The sequence below is a fragment of the Tupaia chinensis genome, unplaced genomic scaffold, assembly GCF_000334495.1.
Source record: "Tupaia chinensis unplaced genomic scaffold, TupChi_1.0 Scaffold000088_1, whole genome shotgun sequence".
NCBI classification, from domain to species: Eukaryota; Metazoa; Chordata; class Mammalia; order Scandentia; family Tupaiidae; genus Tupaia; species Tupaia belangeri.
The window spans coordinates 5,731,730-5,752,779 of record NW_006159550.1 but is presented as its reverse complement, the minus strand read 5'-3'; the positions used below and the strand labels follow the sequence as shown (position 1 = coordinate 5,752,779).

At 41.5% G+C, this 21,050-nt stretch overlaps 1 protein-coding gene and 1 long non-coding RNA gene across 4 annotated transcripts in view; one reads left to right on the top strand and one right to left on the bottom strand.

Annotated features, from left to right (window-relative positions):
* Positions 1 to 17,174: 17,174 nt before the first annotated feature.
* On the bottom strand, positions 17,175 to 19,677 carry LOC114006813 (uncharacterized). Its single transcript, XR_003548489.1, has 2 exons — positions 19,308 to 19,677; positions 17,175 to 17,394 (listed from the first exon to the last, which is right to left on the bottom strand). It is a non-coding gene; the product is annotated as an uncharacterized LOC114006813 (long non-coding RNA).
* The window catches only part of LOC102486380 (putative G-protein coupled receptor 141), a 47,797-nt gene continuing 44,106 nt past the window's right edge, over positions 17,360 to 21,050 (top strand). For 2 of the 3 annotated variants that reach the window (XM_006143010.2, XM_027769764.1), the window contains exon 1: positions 17,360 to 17,476. The gene's annotated coding sequence lies outside the window, so the exon portion shown is untranslated. The remainder of the gene's footprint in view (positions 17,477 to 21,050) is intronic. The other variant, XM_027769763.1, reaches the window with a different exon arrangement.

Below are 21,050 nucleotides of genomic sequence, written 5' to 3'. Positions count from 1 at the left end.
GGATACATTCTGGAAAATACAAAGGAATACCACTGAGCCATGAAAAGGACCAGAGTACACGTGATACCAGTGAGTCTCAAGATCATACAAGAAACCAGATACAACCGAATACACACCATATGATTCACTGATATGACACTTTAGAAAAGGCAAGTCTAACGAAAGTACGTTTGCCAAAACTCTTCAAAGCTTCACATGGATGAAGTTTAATGCATGTAAATTACAACTCAGTGAAACTGATTAGAACCTTTGGCATATTGGAAGACGTAAACACGATTTCTCCTCTATAAAATAGGGGAGATACTTGCTTCATATGTTGGTGTGATGAGTAGATGGGTTCGGGTTTATTCATGTGACACACTAAGGTCATGCCTGGCATATAAGAAACATGCAAACCACATTAGCAGCATAAAAGTTCCTTCAAGATAAGGAATTATGCACAACAGTCACTATCGACCAGTGGTTCTCAACTGAGGGCCAATTTGTGCCCCCAGGGAACACTGAGCCACAGCTGGGAGACATTTCTGATCACATCCTTGGAGAGGTACTACTGGCATCCAGTCAATAGAGACCAGGGAATTGCTAAATGTCCTACAAGGCACAAAACAGCCTCTGCAACAAAGAATGATCTGATCTAGAACAGATACCACAGAGATCCAGAAACCCAACTACATAGAAAGTGACAAAACGATCCACGCACAGAAAGGCGAGAGCACATAACATGAAATTTGAAAACAGAATGTCTCTATATGTGTCTCCTAGCAGTCAAAAAGACAAAAAAAAAAAAAAAAAAACAATAGGAAAACGGGGAAAGAAAAATAATTCGGTCGATAAACATGTAAAGATCCTCACCTTGCAAGGAAATGTAAAGCGAATACATAAGATAGCATTATAACCCAATGAACTGGAAAACATAAAAATTCTAATGATATATTATCCACTGCAGGAAAAGGGTAAATTATTATAGACAATATGAATACCCATAGGAGTGCATATATACATATGTGTTCTTTTGAAGTCCCGTTACTGTAAAAACAGTTTTTGTTTATACACTTACATGTCCTCAGGGAGGTTATCCATTGTAGAAAGAGTAGCTTAAGACACCCTAGACTTAGGATTTGCTAAGTTTTGCTGACCAGCCTGTTGGAATGGGAACTTGAAGTCAGAAAATCATTCAAATAGAAATAGAAAGGATATTTTTGTGCACTAATTTGTGAATTGAGAGTCATACTTGTACAGAATTATTTCCTTTCCCAAGTCTTCTTTTTTAAAAAACTTGAATCTGAAAAAACTTCAAATATTGTTCAATGATTTGCCATCTTTATGAGGACATACAGATGAGAGAGAGAGAGAGAGAGAGATGTGTTGGCCTTGTCTTGAGCCGTTACTGCCGGCCAGCATTCACCAAGTTTTCTGGACTACAGAGCCAACAGCACAGCAGTGCCCTTAGTAGAATCTGATGAGAAGACTAAGACACTCCCAACTGTCCATGTGGACTTCCCTTGTGGGACAGCAAGGATTCTTTGCTCTTCTCCCCTCACCTCAACTCCTCCCCCTTGCCCTCATCTGTCTTGTCTTCACCCCCTTCCCCGTTACCCTGACACCTGTACATCTTCGCTCCCAGCAGTGCAGTGTGCTCAGGGTAAGAGGCGACAACTCAAACAATGAACCATTCATACAAACATCTAGAGCAGAAGCAGGGTCAGGGCTCCTGACCCCGAGAATCCTAGGAATCGCTGCCTTCCAATGATGACTCACAGCAGAAAACAATGATTTTGGGGAGCTTCTCCTGTGCGTTCCACGAACAGACAAGGAAACATAGACACTTCAGTGAGACGGAAGATGATATCGCACGTTAGGAGCATGAGCTGCAGTGTGAGAGGAGACAGGAACGAGCTGACACCACGATGCTGGAATTGGAGACAGAGGCTAGCAGCTCCCATTTCTTTGCCTGAGTTCCGCAGGACTGGGGATACAAGCCAAGGCGTCAGGGAAGATGGAATGATGGTTACCATTACTCTAAAGTTCATTCTAAATCCTGTGCTCCTTTGTAAGAGCCAACAGGCCCTACGGCTTCATGCCATTGGACACAGCCTTCAGGAAAGAACCTTTGAGCCACCGACTTCTACTGGTCCAGCCTGGGAAAAGAGAGAAAAGAATGAGACCACATTTTCCATCTTCAGGGCTCTACCCAATGTGGAAATGTGGGCCGAATGCTACTGTCCCCCAGCAGGGTGACTGGCCTCACCTCGGTGAGGAGAATTTGTAAATGGGTAAGAGAATATAAGGAAAAACTCGTCTGCTGGAAATCCTCTTCCAGTTCTCAGCTTTAAGCCTGTGTTAAACAGGGGTCTGGTATATTCTCCGGGAGGGGAGCTTAGGAGTCTATCAACTTTAGTCTTGCTTCTCCCACTAGGTGGGAGCTTTTCTAATATCAACCACCATTACTTTGAGAAGTCTCCTAGAACTTTCACTATAATATTTCACCCCCAGAAATATCTGAAAAGAGTCAAGACAAAATGCTAAGTAAGTGTAGCCCCATGACCACTCTGTTCCCAAAGGTGAAGGGATTATTTGCTGAGTAACTTCCTGTGTCACCTTATAGCCAGCTACATTACTCAGGGGAGGCTTCTGCTTTGAGATAGAGTGATACCATGAGTTGCTCATTCAGAAGGGCTGCCTCATTTTGGAATATAAGTCTCTGCCATTATTATATCTCAAGATAGAAAATTTAGCTCAAAGATTAAATTCCCTGGCAACTTAAAACCCAAACCCATTAAAGACCAAAAGAAGTAAGGTCTGAAATATAGTTCACGAGGCCTTAAAAGCTAAAGTAGAAAGAAATTAAAGTTCTAAATTTATCTTATCTAGTTTTCGATTTAGTCCTTGCCAGCTGGATGGATTCTTGATACCAAGTCGAGTTCATTTTATTTTTGTTTGCATTTTCGGTCTTGCACTTAGAATAGAGTCTCTCCCATTTATGAACTAAATGACAGGTCACTGGGTCCCTTCCGTTGTGCAGACCCGTCTCAGCACTAGCCCCACTCTCAGTGCATGTAGGAACATAGCCAACTCTTAGCCCTGAACGTTTACCCCAGGCAAAATAGGTTCCTAGAAAGCAGTACTCACTGTTGTCACAAACCATAGCAGAAATACGAGTGCAGTGAAGGATTCGGATGGAACAGTGTTGATTTTAGCCTCATTGGGATGTCTAGCATCGCACTGAGAGTCAGGAATCAAAGTCTGCTCAACATGACTGAGCAGGCAGAGCCCACCATCGAAACGTCCATGCTGGCATTATGCACCCATTGTGTCTGGGAAAGGAGCAATCCATGCATGTCTGCAGTACCCTGTCTCATAGAGAGGTATTTGAGTCATTGGGGTTTTTCTGTGACAAATATTTTGCTTTTCAAAAACCTGTAGATATTTCCATCAGCTCAGTGAGGTAGGAGATATTAATAACCTCCATTTCCCAGATGGGAAAACGAGGTAGGAACAGATTTCACCCGGGAGACTATGCCTTAACTGAGACCCAAGCTGGAGAAGAATGGGGAGAGTTTGGGTTATGAAGTGTGGAGCACGTGCAGCCACAGGAAAGTTGTGACAGGTGCTTGCCTCTATGGGTACTGGGCGGCCTGCAGTGCACAGGCAGAGGAGTGCACCGGAATACGTTGGCCTCTGTTCCAGTGCTCCCCGGACGAAATCTGAAATCCTGAGTTTAGACAGAGTTGTTGAAAGAAAGGCTGATGACAGAGACAGTTCACCAACACCTGCCTTCTGCTGTTTTATTTTATTTTTCCAGTAGAATTGGCCTGATGGTGGGAGCTCTGAAAATTGTTTGTGTTCTTCTCTGTAGAAGTGGCGTGACACTCTCTGTGAATGAGGACGATGAAAGCTGAAATAGCAAGGGGCATCAATGAAAAAGTCACAGCGGATAGTCATGAACAAATCTCTTGAGAGGAGTTCCGGAAAACATGGGCAGAGAGCATTTTCCTGTTTTTTTTTTTTTTTTTTTTCTGTAGCCTTTCTCCTACAAAGATTTATTGAAGATCTAGTTAAATGGAATGAGAACGATCAAGTACCTAGAAAATCCTTCACCACCCGTGGTTGATCACTCTAAAGCAGTCAGGGGATCGGTTCCTAGCATAGTTCTCTATGAGGGGTGTGTTAGGTGCATTTCTCTTCGCAGCAATCTTGTGAGGTAAGTTATTATTCCGTTCTAGATTTTCTGCATGCAGAACTTGTGTCTCAGGAGGCCGAGTCACTTGGCCAAGTGCAGAGGCAGGACTCAGCCATCCGCTCTCTGGGAGAACACCTGCTGCGGCAGCACCTCACTTACACTCTCCGGGATGCAAACCATGCTTTTCCTTCAGGGACAGCTGGTAACATGTGTTGATTAAGTCAGGTTTTACTTATTTTTTTTAACTTAAATAAGCATAAAACATAACTAAATGTGACTTAAATGATGTAGGAATTAAATTATCTCACGCTGGGAGATTTCCTGAGACAGGTGTTGTGATGGGGTAGGAATTTTGTGCAGTGATTGAACTGCTGTAAAAAAAAAGAAATCCAGTTCTTTAATGATCTGATGTGCTAAACTCAGCATGCTGGCTACTTTTTTTAGACTTGTTCTTGCATGATTACATGTTATGGAAGATTCTTTGCACTCAACTGAGCTTGTAAGAAGAAAGAATAGTTCTCTTTGTAATTTTTTTTTTTAATTTTTTTGGAGAGGTTTTTGCTATAGGGTGTGTGTGCTCACCAGAAAGACAGAGAGAGACAGAGAGACAGAAAGCGAGAAATCACCCCCCAGGGGGGATGGCCACACAACAATCCCTTCTCCTCCATTCTTCTCTCGGGATCTTGGGCATGCACGCACACACACCCAGTGTGAGTGTAAGCCACCGAGGTTGGGACTTGAACCACAGATGACTACATGGGAGTCCAGCGACATAGTCATTACACCAACTGCTGGTCCCTCCTGTTTTTGTTTTTGTTTTTGTTTGCTTTTTTGTTTTAAAGAGAGATATTCCTCAGGAACTTTTAGGGACCATGGCTGGGTCATTTCTCCATTTTCAGGTCAATTAATCACCGGCAAAGAGGACGTCATAACCAAGCTTGGCTAAAGAGAATGTAACCACCAGAGATGGGTACTTGGCCGTCGAGGTAAAATTGACATCCCATTGAAAGGAAGTGGTAAAATTCCTGGGTAGGCAATAGCAGTATTTACCATAATATCGACACACGAGAAATTTATCTTTGTACCAACTTTTGGTTCATGGTGTTCGGTGCAATCTTTAATTTTTAAAGAAGAATAAGAGGAAACTAAAGAGTACGGAGGACTCCGTATCTGAACATAATTAGTGAGTATATTGATTCATGTGGTAGAGGGACATTAAAATCATGAATAATAAGATTAGATGAACCACCTGATTAATAGTTGAGTGATCCTACCATAAAACCCCACTTAACTAACCATGGCATGTAAGTGAAAACAAATATATATATTTAATACTATCATAGCATGTCAAGATCTTTTGGACCAATTTTGCCAGCATCTCCAACAGTAGACGAAGGTTAAAATTGGTTTAGTGATGACAATTCAGTGGTCCAGATCAGTCTTTGTGGTAATGGGAAAATACAGGAGAAGCTGTCAAAATAGATTTTATTTGCTTTCAGTAATACTGTTTCCAGGGAAGCAGATACTTCCTGTGCATGCTTTACTTCCTGGGCTGGCCGTAGAGAGGGGGTTGTGAGTAAGTGAACAGGCAGTATTTGCGTCTCTCATTCAGGTCACCGTGCACATAAAGACACTCCGGGACACTCCGGGCAGTGAGACTGAAGAACACACGTAATGGGCATAATAACAGTACTGTCTCACGGGGTTGCCTGTGGACTATCTACGGTAAGTGAACAAATTACTTATGGAACTCATAAACGCTCAGTAAATGCTAGCTTAAACAACTATACAAATCATTAATGCAACCTGACTGGTGTAATACTAAGTAATGATAATATTAATAGACTTGTACAAACCAGCATATTTCTATGTTGCTTCCCCACGTATAAAACAAAACTAATGATTCCTATCCTATAAAAATTGTTGTGGAAATAATTTTTATTATGAAATTCTTAATATCTGCCTGACACAAACTAAGCATCTATCCATCCAACAATTTACTGAGTATATATAATGTATGGTTATTTATTATTTTTTTAGAGAGAATTTTTTTGCTGTAGGATGCATGCACTCGCCAGAGACTCAGAGTCAGAGAGACATTCCCCTTTCAGGGGGAATAGCCATGCTGCAATCTCTTCTCCTCCATTCTCCTCTCTGGATTTTGGACATGCATACACACACACCCAGTGTGAGTTTTAAGCCACTGGGTCCGGGACTCGAACTGCCATCGACTATGTGGAAGTCCAGCAACATAACCATTATGCCATCTTCTGGCCCCACAATGTATTATTATTAACAATTGATACAAATATTGTACATATTTATGGAATAGTGTGTAATTTCTTGGTACATGAATATAATGTGTAATGATCAAGACAGAGAAATTAGTCTACCATCTCAAACATGTGTCATTACCTTGTGTCAGAAACACTCAGACTCCTCTCTTCTATTTATTATTTTTCCTCTTTTTATTATACATTCAATCACTGTATATTATGACAGCTTGCAAAATGCATTTTCTCAGCATGACTACACTGTGTATCAGTCCAGTTAAATATATTATCATACATGTTATTATCAACAGATAATTTTCCATTTTTGTGTCCCTTAGATGTTTTCTGCTTATTTCTTTTTCCCCTGAGTCCCTTCTTCTATTTATTCTGACACCCACAATGATTTATTGTTAACTTTAGTCACCCTACTGTGCTACAGAACACCAGAAAGTATTCCCCTAGCTAACTGTAATTTTATATTCATTATCTAACATAAGGGAAACATTCCAGGACAGTTCTCTGGATAAAGACATTTTGGATAAAATCTCAAAAACACAGGTAACAAAAGCAGAAATAGACAAAAAAGATTATATCAAACTGAAAAGCATGCCACTTACCCAAGGAAACAATCAACAGAATGAAGAGATGACTGGCAGAATGGAAGAAAATATTTGTAAAATGCTCATCTGACAATGGGTTAACATTCAGAATATCAAAGGAACTCATACAACTCAGCATCAAATAATAATAATAACTTAGAAATCCAATTAAAGACTGAGCAAATCATCTAAACAGATATTTTTCAAAAGAAGATACATAAAGGAATATAAATAGAATGAAACTCTTTGGGGGTCACCAAAAATAAGCAAGTATATGGAAAAAAAATGGTCAACTTCACTAAGCATCAGAAAAATGCAAATCAAAGTCACTAGGAGATACAATGTGCTTCGTGCTATGGTGTAAATGTTGGCGAATCAGTTGGAGATGAATCATAGTCCTTAAGTTTACAGACCCCCTTTTCTTTTGAACTATAGATGATATATTTCTATTGAATCTAAGTAAATGAGTTTATTATGGTGGATAAATTAAGGTTTAGTGTGCAAGCTAGGAAACAGTGCATGAGAGAGAAAACTAGTGGATCAAAGCTAAGGAATTCCAAGACACAGAGTCTGTAGAGCAGCGTGCTGGCCCTTCAGTGAGGACAAGGTCGTGCCACAGAAGCAGATGAAACGTTTCCCGGCAAACACAAAATCAAACTAGCAGCCTGTTTCTGGACCTCTGCTGTATAGTCCTATAACTGGTGCGATCATCCCTCACTGAGAGAATTAAGAAATTCAGCCTTGGAAGAGACATGCTGGAGGGGCACCAGCCAAAATGGAGGATGGAGACAAAGGTGTGAAGTCATTTTTTCCAAGTGAGATAAAACTCTTTCGAGGTCACTAAAAGTAAAGACACACTGTAAATGTCTCTTTCTATGGCAAGAGCTGGCCATTCTCAGGGGAACTCCCTGAATCTCTCACGTGAAGGGAGATTGTCAGGTAACCAAGGAAACCATGATTAATAATGAATTCTGGGCTAGGGTTCACTCAGGGCAAGAGGCTTCCTGGAACTGAAGAAGCTAAGTATACCATCAGCTCCGAGGGGCAAGGCCAGGGCCATTAAAGGGAGATTTGGCTAAACGGTCAAAGCTGGGTGAATGTAGAATTGGCGCTTAGACAAGAAGTCAAACGCAAGGTCAAGAGCAAAGGTCCAGGACTATTTCAGTAAACCATGTTGGTAAGGCCAAAGCTTATGATGGGGACTGCACTGACTTTGTCTGGAGTAAAGGCTCATGATTGGTAATTCAGTCACTAATTCTATTTGCTCTGGGCGTGTGTGTGTGCACACTTCTGTGCTTGTGTGTCTTGAAACGTTTTGATGAGCACATACATTAAAAACTGGAACTCTGCTCCCATGCTCTAAGACTTCTTGCTTAAGTCAAAATACCGTTAGTTAGACTCCCCTCTGTTTATAGGTGCGTTATCTGCCACCATGCAGGGGCTGCTGTTCTGCTTCTATAAAAACAAACGCTGCTTTTTGGGATCAGTAGTTGGTGTAATGGCTATGTCGCTGGACTCCCATGTAGTTGACTGCAGTTCGAGTCCTGAACCCGGTGGCTTAAACTTACACCAGGCGGATGTACGTGCATGCATAAGATCCCGAGAGGAGAATGGAGAAAAAGGGATTGCAGCGCGGCCATCCCCCCGGCGTGTGATTTCTCACTTTCTGTCTCTCTGTTCCTCTCTGTCTTTCTGGCGAGCACACACGCCCTATAGCAAGAAAAAAAAAAAAAAAAGAAAAACTCTTAAAAACAAGTGCTGCTTTTTAAATGGCACCATGAAACTTTGTTTCCTGCAAATCGCATAGACTTTAAATCAAGTCTTTTGCTAAGAAGAAGTACAGCTTGGAGATGCAGTCATGGTCCCTAAAAGTTCATTTGACCTCACAGCGACTACCTTTCTTCAATTGTGAAAAGCCAAGCAAGTGACATGAGGTATTCCAGCAGTGCAGGCATCGGTGTGGAGTTCAGTCTCAGCTTACACAATTGTAACATTGTATTTCAGAGCATATCAGCATCATCCTCATCATTACTTCTCTTGTAACAGTGTTTTTTGATAGGTAATAAAGGTTATTGTGACTAAATATAGTGTCTGAACGTGTTAGATGTAAAAAAAATCTCAGTTGAGTATGTATGGTGGCCTCTGTTCGTTTTAACTCTGTAGAGTTTGAAATTCATGGTACGTTTAAAACAGGAAGTGTTGCTTTAAACAAAGGTGAGTCAAGTGGTGAAGCAAACAGATTTTAAAAATCTGCAATAGAGATGTGAGTAATTGCTCCACTGTCTCAATTCGAAAAATGAGGTTAAGAGAATCTGTATGGTCCCTCTTTGGACACCCAGCTTACTATTACAGATGAAGTGGAGGGATGTGAATGCAGGGTGAACTTTCAAATGTCTTCTTTCTCCTGTGAGTGCAGTCTCCTTTCTAATTTATATGACTGGAAAATAAAGTTGCAACAGGAATATTTTTGGACAGGTTACCAGAATGAAGACAAAAAAGCAAACAGTATTCACTGGACATAGGTTCCATGTTTTTCAGCCCGTCATGTGGTAAGGGTGCTTCTGGTCATGTTGATACTATGTAAGCAGGCTGTATATTTGGAGACTAGATCAGGTGAAGGACATTCAGTAATGGACTGGTGCCCAGCGGGCAGCTTTCAGGTGTCTGGCGGAGGGTTTATAACTTAGCTCTGTCTCACTGGACAGTTTTTCACATATTTAATGTTTAGTGGTCAGATTTAGGACCCAAAAAGACCTAAAGAAGCCAGGAGCAAACTAAAGCCTAGTAAAGACCAATGCGTGGGCTGTGTTTTGGATCCAAAACTCCAGGACGGTGTAAGATCTGCTCGAAGGTGGTTCTTGAAGATAGTACCACATAACGAGAGAGAACTCATTTCATGTCAGAGCACACCAAAGGCACCTGATACAGTCCTCGACGAACCCTCTCAGAAGAAGGAACATAAATACATGGACAGGAGTGACCTGGAGATGGAGAAGCGCAACCACATTATGCAAGTATTGTTCTTAAAACACCACAGCTCCAGACGCAGATGAGGAGACTCAGTCTGGACAAGGGAAACGTCCTTCAGTACTGGAAGGGCTGCCATGCAGAAAAGGGATTAACTGTGTTTTGTTTTGTTTTGTTTTTTCTTTTTTTTCAGCAACTGTAAGAGAGAATTAAAGATGTGGGTAGTTGATAAAGGGAGACATTTCAGCTCGTAAGTAATGAACAACTTTAAATGCTAGAGCTGTCAGAAGATGAGCAATTAGAGTGGATGATTACTTCAAGGGTGTTTCCAGTATCAGTAAGCAGCTTCAAACACTGACATTCTGTGCTTCACGGATCCACTCCCTGCTCTTCAAACATTCTGCATGTAATCACCACCACCCCCACTTTTGTATGGAGCCCCAATATTGGAAATCACCCCTTTTATGTGACTAAGATAATTTTGAAGATCTGCCACGGAGTTCACCCAGAGTTTATTTTGCATGCTGATTTAATAAGGGAGAGACGGGAACTCACAAAGACCATATGCAAATTTGTTCTGAATGTGTTCTAAATATGGATTTGAAACTAATTGTTCTGGCATTTATTTTAGCAGGAATAAAGCATTAGCCAAACATATTTCAAAGTGAGGAAGAGGATGTTTTAAATTCATTCCTGAGAAAATGAACAGTAGCATGTTCATTTGGAAAAGGAGGACAATTGATCTGAAGTCTCAAGAGAGAAAAGAGAATGTTACCTGAATTATCATTTAGAAATCATAGAACTGTAAGAATAATTAGTGTTCGGGCACCAGGTGGCTGGGGCGCTGGATTCCCACACGGCTGACCACAGTTCAAATCCTGGACCTGGAGGCTTGCTTTCTCTCCTGCCCTTTCTCTCACCCTTTCTCTGGTCAAATTAAAAAATAATAATAATAACAAATTGAATTAAATAAATAAATAAGCTTTTAAAAAAGAATAATTAGTGTTCAATCACTTGAAGTACTAAATTTTCAGTGTGGATCATTAAAAAAATTAACTTCTATTATTTAAGTGTACCATATAAGCAGAAACATGGACAGGTTATAAGGTGCAACCAAATGAATGATTGCAAAGTGGGCACATTTGCAAAACCACCCCTCAGATCGAGAGGTAGCCCTGAAGTTCCCCTCCATCCAGCCACTCCTCACTGCTCCGGCAGTGGCAACCGCTGACTTTCAACATTCAAGATCAGTTTTGCCAGCATTTACACCTGATATGCAACCACACAGAGAAGTCTTTTCTATCTGCTTCTTTTTCTCAATATTTTGATTATGAAATTCATCCAATAATTTCTTTCTTTACAATTATTTTATTTTATTTTATTTATTATTATTATTTTTTTAATTTGCCCAGAGAGATATGGAGAGAGAGAGAAAGAGAGAGGGAGGGAGAGAGAGGAAAGGTGAGAAGCTAAGCGATCAGGTCTAAGACTCAAACCATGGCTGGCCATGTGGAAGTCCAACATCTTAACCAGCATGCCACCTGCCAGCCACTGATGAACTCTTTTCATTGGGCATTATTTCACTCATTTTCATTGTACAACAATTTCACACATCCCATATTTAAAAAATACGTTCTAGGGCCGGCAGTGGCATGAAGTTTAAAGCACTGGATCCCACAGGGCCGGTTGCATGGTTTGAGTTGAAAAATCACAGCTGATGTTCCTGTGTGCATGCCTAAAATACTGAGAGGAGAGTGGAGGAGAAGGGACTGTGGTGTGGCCATCCCATCTGGAGGGTGATTTCCCACTTTCTCTCTCTCTTTCTCTGTCTCCAGTGAGTATGCCCTATAGCATACCAATAAATAAATAAATATTCTTTTTTTTTTATCCTTTATTTTTTTTGAAAGGTTTTTGCTATAAGGCATGTACGCTCGCCAGAAAGACAGAGAGAGACAGCAAGAAATCATCCCCCAGGGGGATGGCCATGTCACAATCCCTTCTCCTCCATTTTCCTCTTGTGATCTTAGGCATGTATGCACATGCGCCTGGCAGGAGTTTAAACCACTGCGTCCAGGACTTGGACTACAGTCAACTACATGAGAGTCCAGAAACAGCCATTATGCCAACTGCTGGTCCCAATAAATAAATAAATGGAAAAGAAAGGAAAATTTTAGTTGTAGCATTTTCCACTCCCTCTAACTATGTATGAAAATTCATTTTGTTCCACATTCTAACACTTAGTTTTGTGAGTCCTTAACTTTAGTCATCTTATGTGTATTAGTGGCATTCTGTAGCAGTTTTTATTGTCCTTTTGTGAATGCCTAGCTCAGATAAGCATTGCATGTGGTTTTGCACATTCACCGTTATGTATTTTGTACACACTCATCTCTGTCTTCTCTGTCTTTTTTGTCATTCACCCATGCACAACCTGAGTTCCTTATCAGCTATGTAAACTATATATATCTGCCTCCACCTCATGGCTGGCCCTTCCACGCTCTTAATGATGTCTTGAACTAGCATAAGACCTAATTTTAAAACAGTTCAAATTATGGATCTCTTCTTCAGTGGTTAGGGAGTTTTGTATTCTTAAAATAATGTCTTCTATACCCCCAGGTCGTGAAGATATTCTGCATTGTTATCTTGTAAATACCTGATAAGCTGACTTTTCATATTTGGATCAACCACGTTTTTAGAGCTTCTTTTGGCATACAGTGTGAGGAAGGCAGTGAACACTCCGCTGGTTCCCCTTTGGAATGTCTAATTGACCCAGCATGATTTGCTGACCCACCGTTTAGTCTTTCTTGCTTTTTCTCCCTGCTTCCGCGACTCCCTTCCTTTGTTCTTGCCTCTCACTGCTTCGCACTGCTGTTTTGTACATGTGCGTAAATTAAATGTCTGTGTATATGGGAGGTATTTCTGCACTTTATGCTGCTCCATTGGCCTGTTTCTTTATTATTGTGCCAACAATAAGTTATCCTAATTATTTCATCTTTAAAGAAATTTCGATACCTGGTAGTTCGATCTTTCAAATATTTTCCCTTTCACCTATTGTCTTGAACTTTTGGGCCTTTTAAATATCATATATATTTTTAAATAAGGTTTTTAAACCCCACAAAAATACTTGCTGGGATTTTGAGTAATAAAGCATCAATTATAGGTATTTGGACAGAGATCTGGCATGATCATGATACTAAATCCTTCTATCTAAAAGCAAGATGTAATCTTACATTCATGGAGGTTTTTCATTTGTCTCAATATTTTTATATTGTCTTATATTCAAGACTTGCTTATCTACGATTAAATGTATTCCTAGATATTTAATATTTTTGTCTTAACTGGTATTAATATGTATACATATATACACATATATGTATATATAATACATATAATATATGTGTGTATATACACACACATGTATGTGTATATATATAGTTTCTAGTATAGGGCGTGTGTGCTCACTGAGGAGACAGAGAAAGCATGCGTGAGAGAGAGAGAGAGAGGGAGAGAGAGGAAAAGTGAGAAAGCACCCCAAGGGGATATGGTCATGCCTCCACCTCTTCTCCTCTCCTCCAACCTCTCCTCAGCATTGGACACGAATGCACACAGCCGGGCATGATCTCAGGCTGCTGCTGTTGGCCACGTGTAATCCAGTTGCCTTAATTTCCATGCTACTTTCTGGCCCCAAATTTATATTTTTCTCGTTTATCGCAAGTGCGAAATACGACTGACTTCCGTTAGAAAACATACTCTGTAGAACTTCAGCTTTAGGAGAGTGGCTGCCTGTCCTACTAAGGGCATCCCAGTCCCTCCTTTACCCTGTTTCTACTGTGGTTGCTAGGATAATGAGCCCTCATCAGCCCAGGAGGTTTTTAGATAGGCTGATGATTCTGGGAGCTGGGAGACAAAATCGCTCTGAGGCCAGCTGCAACAGTCAAGTTCTTTTGGAAAAGCCTGGTGGCATGCCTCGGGTAGACACCTCCAAATAAGAAAGCCAGAACTGAAGTAGCCAGTGCTTCTGAATTGCCATTCTGCCCAATCTTTTCCAGGTGTAAATGACCCTTCATTAAATTCCCGTGCGCTACCATGGAGTGGCTTGTAACATCTCTTGGTTTTAGCAAGCCACCTTTAGACAAAACTTTTGCTATCTTTTGAGATTTGCTTTACATCTAACATTGGGTCCATTTTAGTTGTGCATTTTATGTAAAATTTGCATTTGCTTGGCATTGACATAAAAATTAGGGCATTTATTGATTGTGTTGCTACTGTCCCATACTGAATTCTTGTCTGCTTGTTCTGTAGTTACTGAGAGGAGTCTGTCAAAAATCTTTCACTATAGGGCCAGTCAGTCGCATGTGGCATGCCAGCAAAATGTTGCATTCTATGAAACTGACACAGACGGGAAGGTTCTGAGCTCACATGGGAGACCTCCCTAAATATGCCGGCCATGCAGGTGCCTGTGGGTTAGGCTAGCTGAAGCTGGGGGTAAAACCTGGCATTAAGACCTTCTTTGGGGTGCTGTCTGTCTGCTTACCTCTCATTCTTTCTCTTTCTGGCTCATGAAAGAAAGGAAGAAACTTAATTTTAAAAATATCTATCACTAAAAAATGAATTTGCATATCCATATGTGTTTTGTGAGGTTCTTTCCTCCTCCAGAGGATAAGTCAAACTGAGACACAGGGAGCTAGGGAATAACATGAGGCACTGATGTCTTGCTGTTTATTGCTGAGTTCAGGGTGGGCTCGCAAAGCCCATAGCAGTGTTTGCAAGTGCTTCCTCCCTCCTGGAGCTTATAATGTGCAAGGAGAACTCTCCTAGAGCGCTTCTTCTCAAAGCAAAGTCTTGCCTGTCAGCCTCAGGCAGGATCATGGACACGCCTACCAAGCATCCTCAGGAAGGAATCTGGACACAGACCCAGGACTCTCCCATGTGGGCCAACCTCACAAAGTGTTGCATGTTAATTTTGTACCACTGTCCAGCTCCCATTTCTGCATTATAAAAATAAATTGTAGAGGCACCCAATTGATACTGACTTTGGTTCTCTCTACTTTCAGGATCCTATTAAGATTCACACTTTTGGTAATTTCTGATGATTTTGGTCTTTAAAATCCTAAAATACTTGAGACCAGCAGATGGTGAAATAGTTACATTGTTGGACTCCCATGTAGGCGACTGTGATTTGAATCCCAGACCCAGGTGCTTAAAACTCATGCCAGGCACCTATACATGTGTGCTCTAAGTCCCCAAAGGAGAATGACGGAGAAGGGATTGTGGCATGGCCAGCTCCCCTGGGGGTGATTTCTCACTTTCTGTCTCTCTGGTGAGTACATGCACCCTATAGCAAAAATCTCTCTTAAAAAAAAAAAATCCCAGGGACCAGCAGTTAGCATAATGGCTATGTTGCTGAACTCCCATGTAGTCAACCACAGTTTGAGCTCTGGACCCGCTGACTTAAACTCACACCGGGCACATGTGCGTGCATGCTGAAGATCCCAAGAGGAGACTAGAGAAGAAGGGATTGTGCGTGGCCAAAAAAAAAAAAAAAAAATCCCAGAACTCTCATACCTTAGGCAACTTTTTTTTCAGTTCATTTTTTGTCAATGTTCACATTTCTCTTTCTAAATGTAATGTTATAGGTTCTTTTGACTTTTTTTAACAGAAGGCCTCTCCATCAGGAAAGTCTTCCATTTCGGTGGACGTGTGTTCTTTCAGAGATATGAATAAAATGTTACAAGCGTCACAGTAACTGGGGCGAGAGGTTTCAGTATTGCAGCGAGGGCTGTTGCAGACAAGGGCTCCGGCTGACCTCAGCGTTAAGAAACGGACAGGATAAAAACCCACCAGCTTGAAGTCTTCCTAAACCAGCAGTGAGACCTTGAATAAATACAGTCCTCAGAAGGGAAGTACACAGATGTGGGCCTGATTTTAAGCTCTGCTTTTCGGCTCAAGGCAGTGCTTATGTGCCACTGGACACTGTGAGGTGGAGATATTGAGCAGGAAGGGATGACCAAGAAGCTTGGCGTGAAGAACACCTGAATCAAGGGGCAAAGGTGGAGTCTAGAGGTCACCAAGGGAGGTGGTCGCTTCAAAATGCTCTCCAACTTCCTACTGGGATGCCTGAAAGGAGCACCTTGGAGAAGGCAAGAACGGGCAAGTAGCTCTCAAACGCTTTATAAACAAAGTCTGGCTTTCAATAACTGTTCATAGGCATGTCAAAACCAGAAAAATAAACAGAAAATAAAACGACTGCATAAAGACATATGGAATTGATGGATTTTAAATAGCCATGATTAATAATTTGAAGAAAGCAGATAAAAATACAGAAAAATTTATATCAGGACCTCTTTTTTAATATTACATGGAAAGGATAAAACTAAAAAAAAATAACTAAAATTAAATCATCAGCAAGGACTAATCAAAGATGACAAGAGAACTGGAACACAGGTCAGTAGGAAATAGAGATTGAAGAACGGCAATCCAAGAAAGGAATGGACATGACATGAACTCACACAAAAGACATTCAAGACAGGAAAAATACCTAACATGCCTAGAGTCTGTGTTCCAGAAAGAGGAGAGAAAGAATTTAGATGAAGCAATATTTAAGGAGATAATAACTATGAAAAATGTGATGGTAAGTGTCACAGGCCTGTCTGTGGTGATGCAAGCCGTGGGTCTCCACTGTGGGGCTGGGCCACGTGGGAGGCCTGGGTTTGGTTTCCGGGCCAACCTACACAGAGGAAGTAGTGGCACTCGCAGTCCTAGTCAGGTGATCCCAGTGGCACATCTCGGTGGTTGTCACGTATCAATCACAGACCTGGTCATTGAAACCCAGTATGCCGTGTACTCTGGATGGGAACATTCATTTTGTATGCTGGAATGACATACAGTGGATGAATGGAAAATAAAAAATAAATAAATAAATTTACTATAATCTACAGTAAAAAAAAAAAAAAAGTTACAAGGGTAGAAGCCCTCGGTCACTGCTGGGTCACAGAGAACTGTAAAATCTTCCTTCACTAGAAGGAAACACTTGGTGTGTGTTCGTTCACCCTGACCGCGATGCATAGCTCATCTTTCCTTTCCGTTTCTGATTTGTCAGTGTCATATTTCCCTATCTTTCACAAAGTCTAGCTTGAACAAAATGGGAGACTCTTGACTCACGGTAGTCATAACGGCTTCACAAACATGTCTTGACAGTTGGCCTTACTGCAGTTTCAGTTTGGCCCGTTCATCTTCACAGGCTTGGTTTCTGAGGGCCGAGTTTGAAATGGCTCTGAGGTTTTGTGGTGTGTTGACACGCTGAGGAACTTTGAGCCCTTCAGCTTCCTCTTGCTCAGGCCTGGCGAGCGCATGCAGACATGGAAGTGCCGCAGCCCTGCTGGTAGAAAAGAATCCGATTTGGAAGTCAGACATGTAGCCTTCTCTGCACGTCCCTCCCCCGAGAGCTCTGGCTTCTCAAGGTAAGTGCAAAGCACTGGGGGTGCAGGTCGATTGAATGAAACCGATGCACAAGGAAAGCACCCAGTCTAGTTCTAATTCAGGGACTGCAGAGAGTCTCAGTCTCGCTAAGAAAACAGACCTATTTATTCTGACCACTTCTCCTTTGCAGAAATAATTGTTCTACTTTTCATGTGCAGGACACGCTACTCTGAGGGTGAAACATATCTGATAACAGTAGGTTAAAAAAAAAGACTGGTTAAAAATATCAAAGAGGTCTCTAAGGGACTTGGTATTGTCTTTTTTGCACACTTATTCAAAGGCTTATCTTCTCAGTAATGTTTCATTATGAAAATCATTTAACTCGATTGCTGGCAGTACAGTCATTTATAAGCAGACACTGACAGTGAGGCGTTTTGATATCCCTAAAGAAAGTACATGTAAAGCAGCACGAGAGATAGTGATTACAACTCCATTCATTTAAAGTCACAGGAAAAACCTGAACGTATCTTTAAAATCACATTTAAAAGATTAAGAACATCTGTTCAGATGGTTTACTCTAAGTGAAATTACTTCCATATTATTATTTCCTTTATATGAGTCATAGTGTGTTTAAAATATGTGGATTTGAATATAATAAAAAGTTTTTTAAAATGAGGCAGTTACACAACCTGAGTTGGAAAGTTTAGTGTAAATTTGTGATAGGATTTCAGGTAAATCACTTCATCCTCTGGATTTCAGCTTTCTACACAACAGTACAAATGTTTATCTTGGTCTCCAGGTTTATTGCTCTTTACTGATTTAAATTTGCTATAAAAGAAAACAGCCAGTCAATATTCTAATCGATTAATAGGAGTAATAGGAAAACCTATGGATGAGGAATTGGTTGGTATAAATTTTGGTCCTCTGGGAAATATTGTCTACCATTCTAGGCTAAGAGTTGGCAAACTCTTTATATGAAGGGCTAGGAAGTCAATATTTTAGGCTTTGCAGATCAAGAAGTCATACCAAAAAGAATATGAGGAGTTTTCAAAAACTTCGTGGAGTATGAATACTATGAAAACTAACATGGATTTCAAAGTCTTTGCACCAAAATGAACTTGTACTTTAATTTTTTCTGTGAACTTTTTGAGGTCTCTGGAATATAGGTACTTATATAAGCATTAAAAGTGTAACTGTTTAAAAATGCAAAAGCCGTTCTTAGCTTGCAGGCTGTACGAAGATGAGAGGCAAGCTGAATGTGGCCGTGGGCCCGCTGCTTTTCAAGGCCACTCCCGGCCATGTACAAAATGGAAGAGGAGTAGATCAGAGACACTCCACCTAACAAAGTTCACGGGTAATCTTTACGGTGATTGTCCAATCCCTTGAAATGGTCCACAAAATTTTGAGTGTATGTAAAATTTGCTTTCTCTCTCTCTTTTTTTTTAATGAGAAAAAAAGATAGCCAGATCTTATCACATTTTCAAAGTGGCCCAAAGCCCAGTTAGGATAAGGACACCAGATGAACTGATTTCTAAAGGCGCATACCAAATGTAAGGCTCCGTGGGCCTCTAGATGCTTGTCTGCCGTGTAGTCTGTATTTTTCTAGCAGTTTAAGTGATACAGCACGTTACAACTGCAATAATGTGTCTACATATTTTAAGAAGACTAGAATATGTGGCAAAGCAGCGATATCCTTCAAAGTAATAGCTTTCATAAAAATCCCATCCTTGGTCAAATATGTCTGAAACATCACTGTGCAAAGTGCCTCCAAACCTAGTCCATGAGTTATGCTGAACTACTTGCTAGACTTTCTTATTGCCCCATCTTGTTCTGAATGGCAATGCTGTTACTCATGACAACCATCACACTTACCTACGCAGAATCAGTTCATGAACGTATGGCAAGCATGGCTTAGGGAGCCATGCCCTTGCCCACCTCTGTATTCTAGAACAGCGCTCGGTAGATAGTAGGTATTTGACATTCGTGGAGTGGCTACGGGAGAGGAAAAAAGGAAGACACCATGATGGACATCATGTGCCATAGATACTGAAAATGGGAACCAAATGTGCTCTCGAACAGTTGCTAAATCCAAAGACTGGTTCTGTTTTCAAATTGGGATGTAACCATTTCAAAACACTCAGTCAAATAAAGATTGCAATTCTTAGGGATTAAGCCACATTTTTAGAAGAGTGCAGTTTGCTCAATCTAGTTCATGTAGGAGAAAGAAATATTTCTTACGAGGTTGCCGGTTGCCTGCTCGATGGGACGGGGTGACTGGAGAAAGACCTGTTGAAGAGCATCGCCTTCAGCGTCAGCACCCTTCCTGGCCCGAGAACCAGCTGGGATTGTCCAAGCTGGAGCATTATGTGTAATGCTCTGGGCGAGACAAAAGTCAGATCAAAGGGCAGTAAAGGCAGTTTGCTTCCTGATAAAAAAGTCCAGACTGAGGGAGCAGCAGTTGGTGTAATGGCTATGTCGCTGGGCTCCCATGTAGTTGACCACAGTTCGAGTCCTAGACCCGGCAGCTTAAACTCAAGCCAGGCACATGTGCATGCGTGCCCAAGATCCCAAGAGAATGGAGAAGAAGGGACTGCGGTGTGGCCATCCCCCCTGGGGGGTGATTTCTTGCTTCTTGTCTGTGACTCTCTCTGTCTTCCTGGCAAACACACGTGCCCTATGGCAAAAACCTCTCCAAAAAAGAAAAGAAAGAAAGTTCAGATTGAGCACTTTGTCCATTCAGGTTTTCATGCCGAAGCGAGAACACTATTCACTGGGGTTTCCTACAACTCTATGGGGGGTGGGGAAGCCATTAAAAAATTAAGAGTTAAATCCGTAATAGCTAATTTGTGATTCATTCACTTCTCAGGGGAAATCTAAATTTTAAGATTTAAAAATGTTAGAAAATACCAAGGAGAAGCCTGTACGACTGTATCTATCTGGTATTGTGTTGACGCATCGTTACTGAGGGGGGGTACAGCAGACCTCATCCCCTCCCTCCACTCCTCCGCGTCAGAAGCTGTTAGAGAAATAGCAATGACATCTGCTCTGGGACAGAGTTCCAAAGGCGGTCCGTGCAGGGCCAAGGTATACTTGACAGCACCATTCGCCCACCTGCTCAGCGCTTGTACTGAGGAGATATTTCTAGATCACCTTAAGGATTGAGATTAGTCCCACATAGAGTCCAAAGACCGAAAGCTTCATTAACGAGATCCTAAATACTTTCCCCAATATGTTTCATGGTCCACGGCCTCACTTAGGTGATGACTGGAAGCCTTGTTCCCTCCCCAAGGATTTCCAAGACTCCTGGGCAATGTTTGCATGTCCTGCAAATCCAGGATGGATAGTGGGTGTCCCTCTCTGACTGCTACCCCGACTCTTTCTTGGATGACTCTGCACCTCCCTGGCAGGCTCAAAAAGATGGACGAGGCCCCTCTGTTTCCTCTCGGACAGAACCTGTTTAAATCTCTGACCTTTTTTAATTGCCAGAGGGCACATGTACTTGCCAGAGAGAGACAGAGAGATAGGAAGAGAGAGGAGACAGATTGCTCCCTTGACGGGGTGTGGCCACATGCAATCTGTCTCCTCCCTTTCTTGGTTGGTTGAGATTTGGGGCAC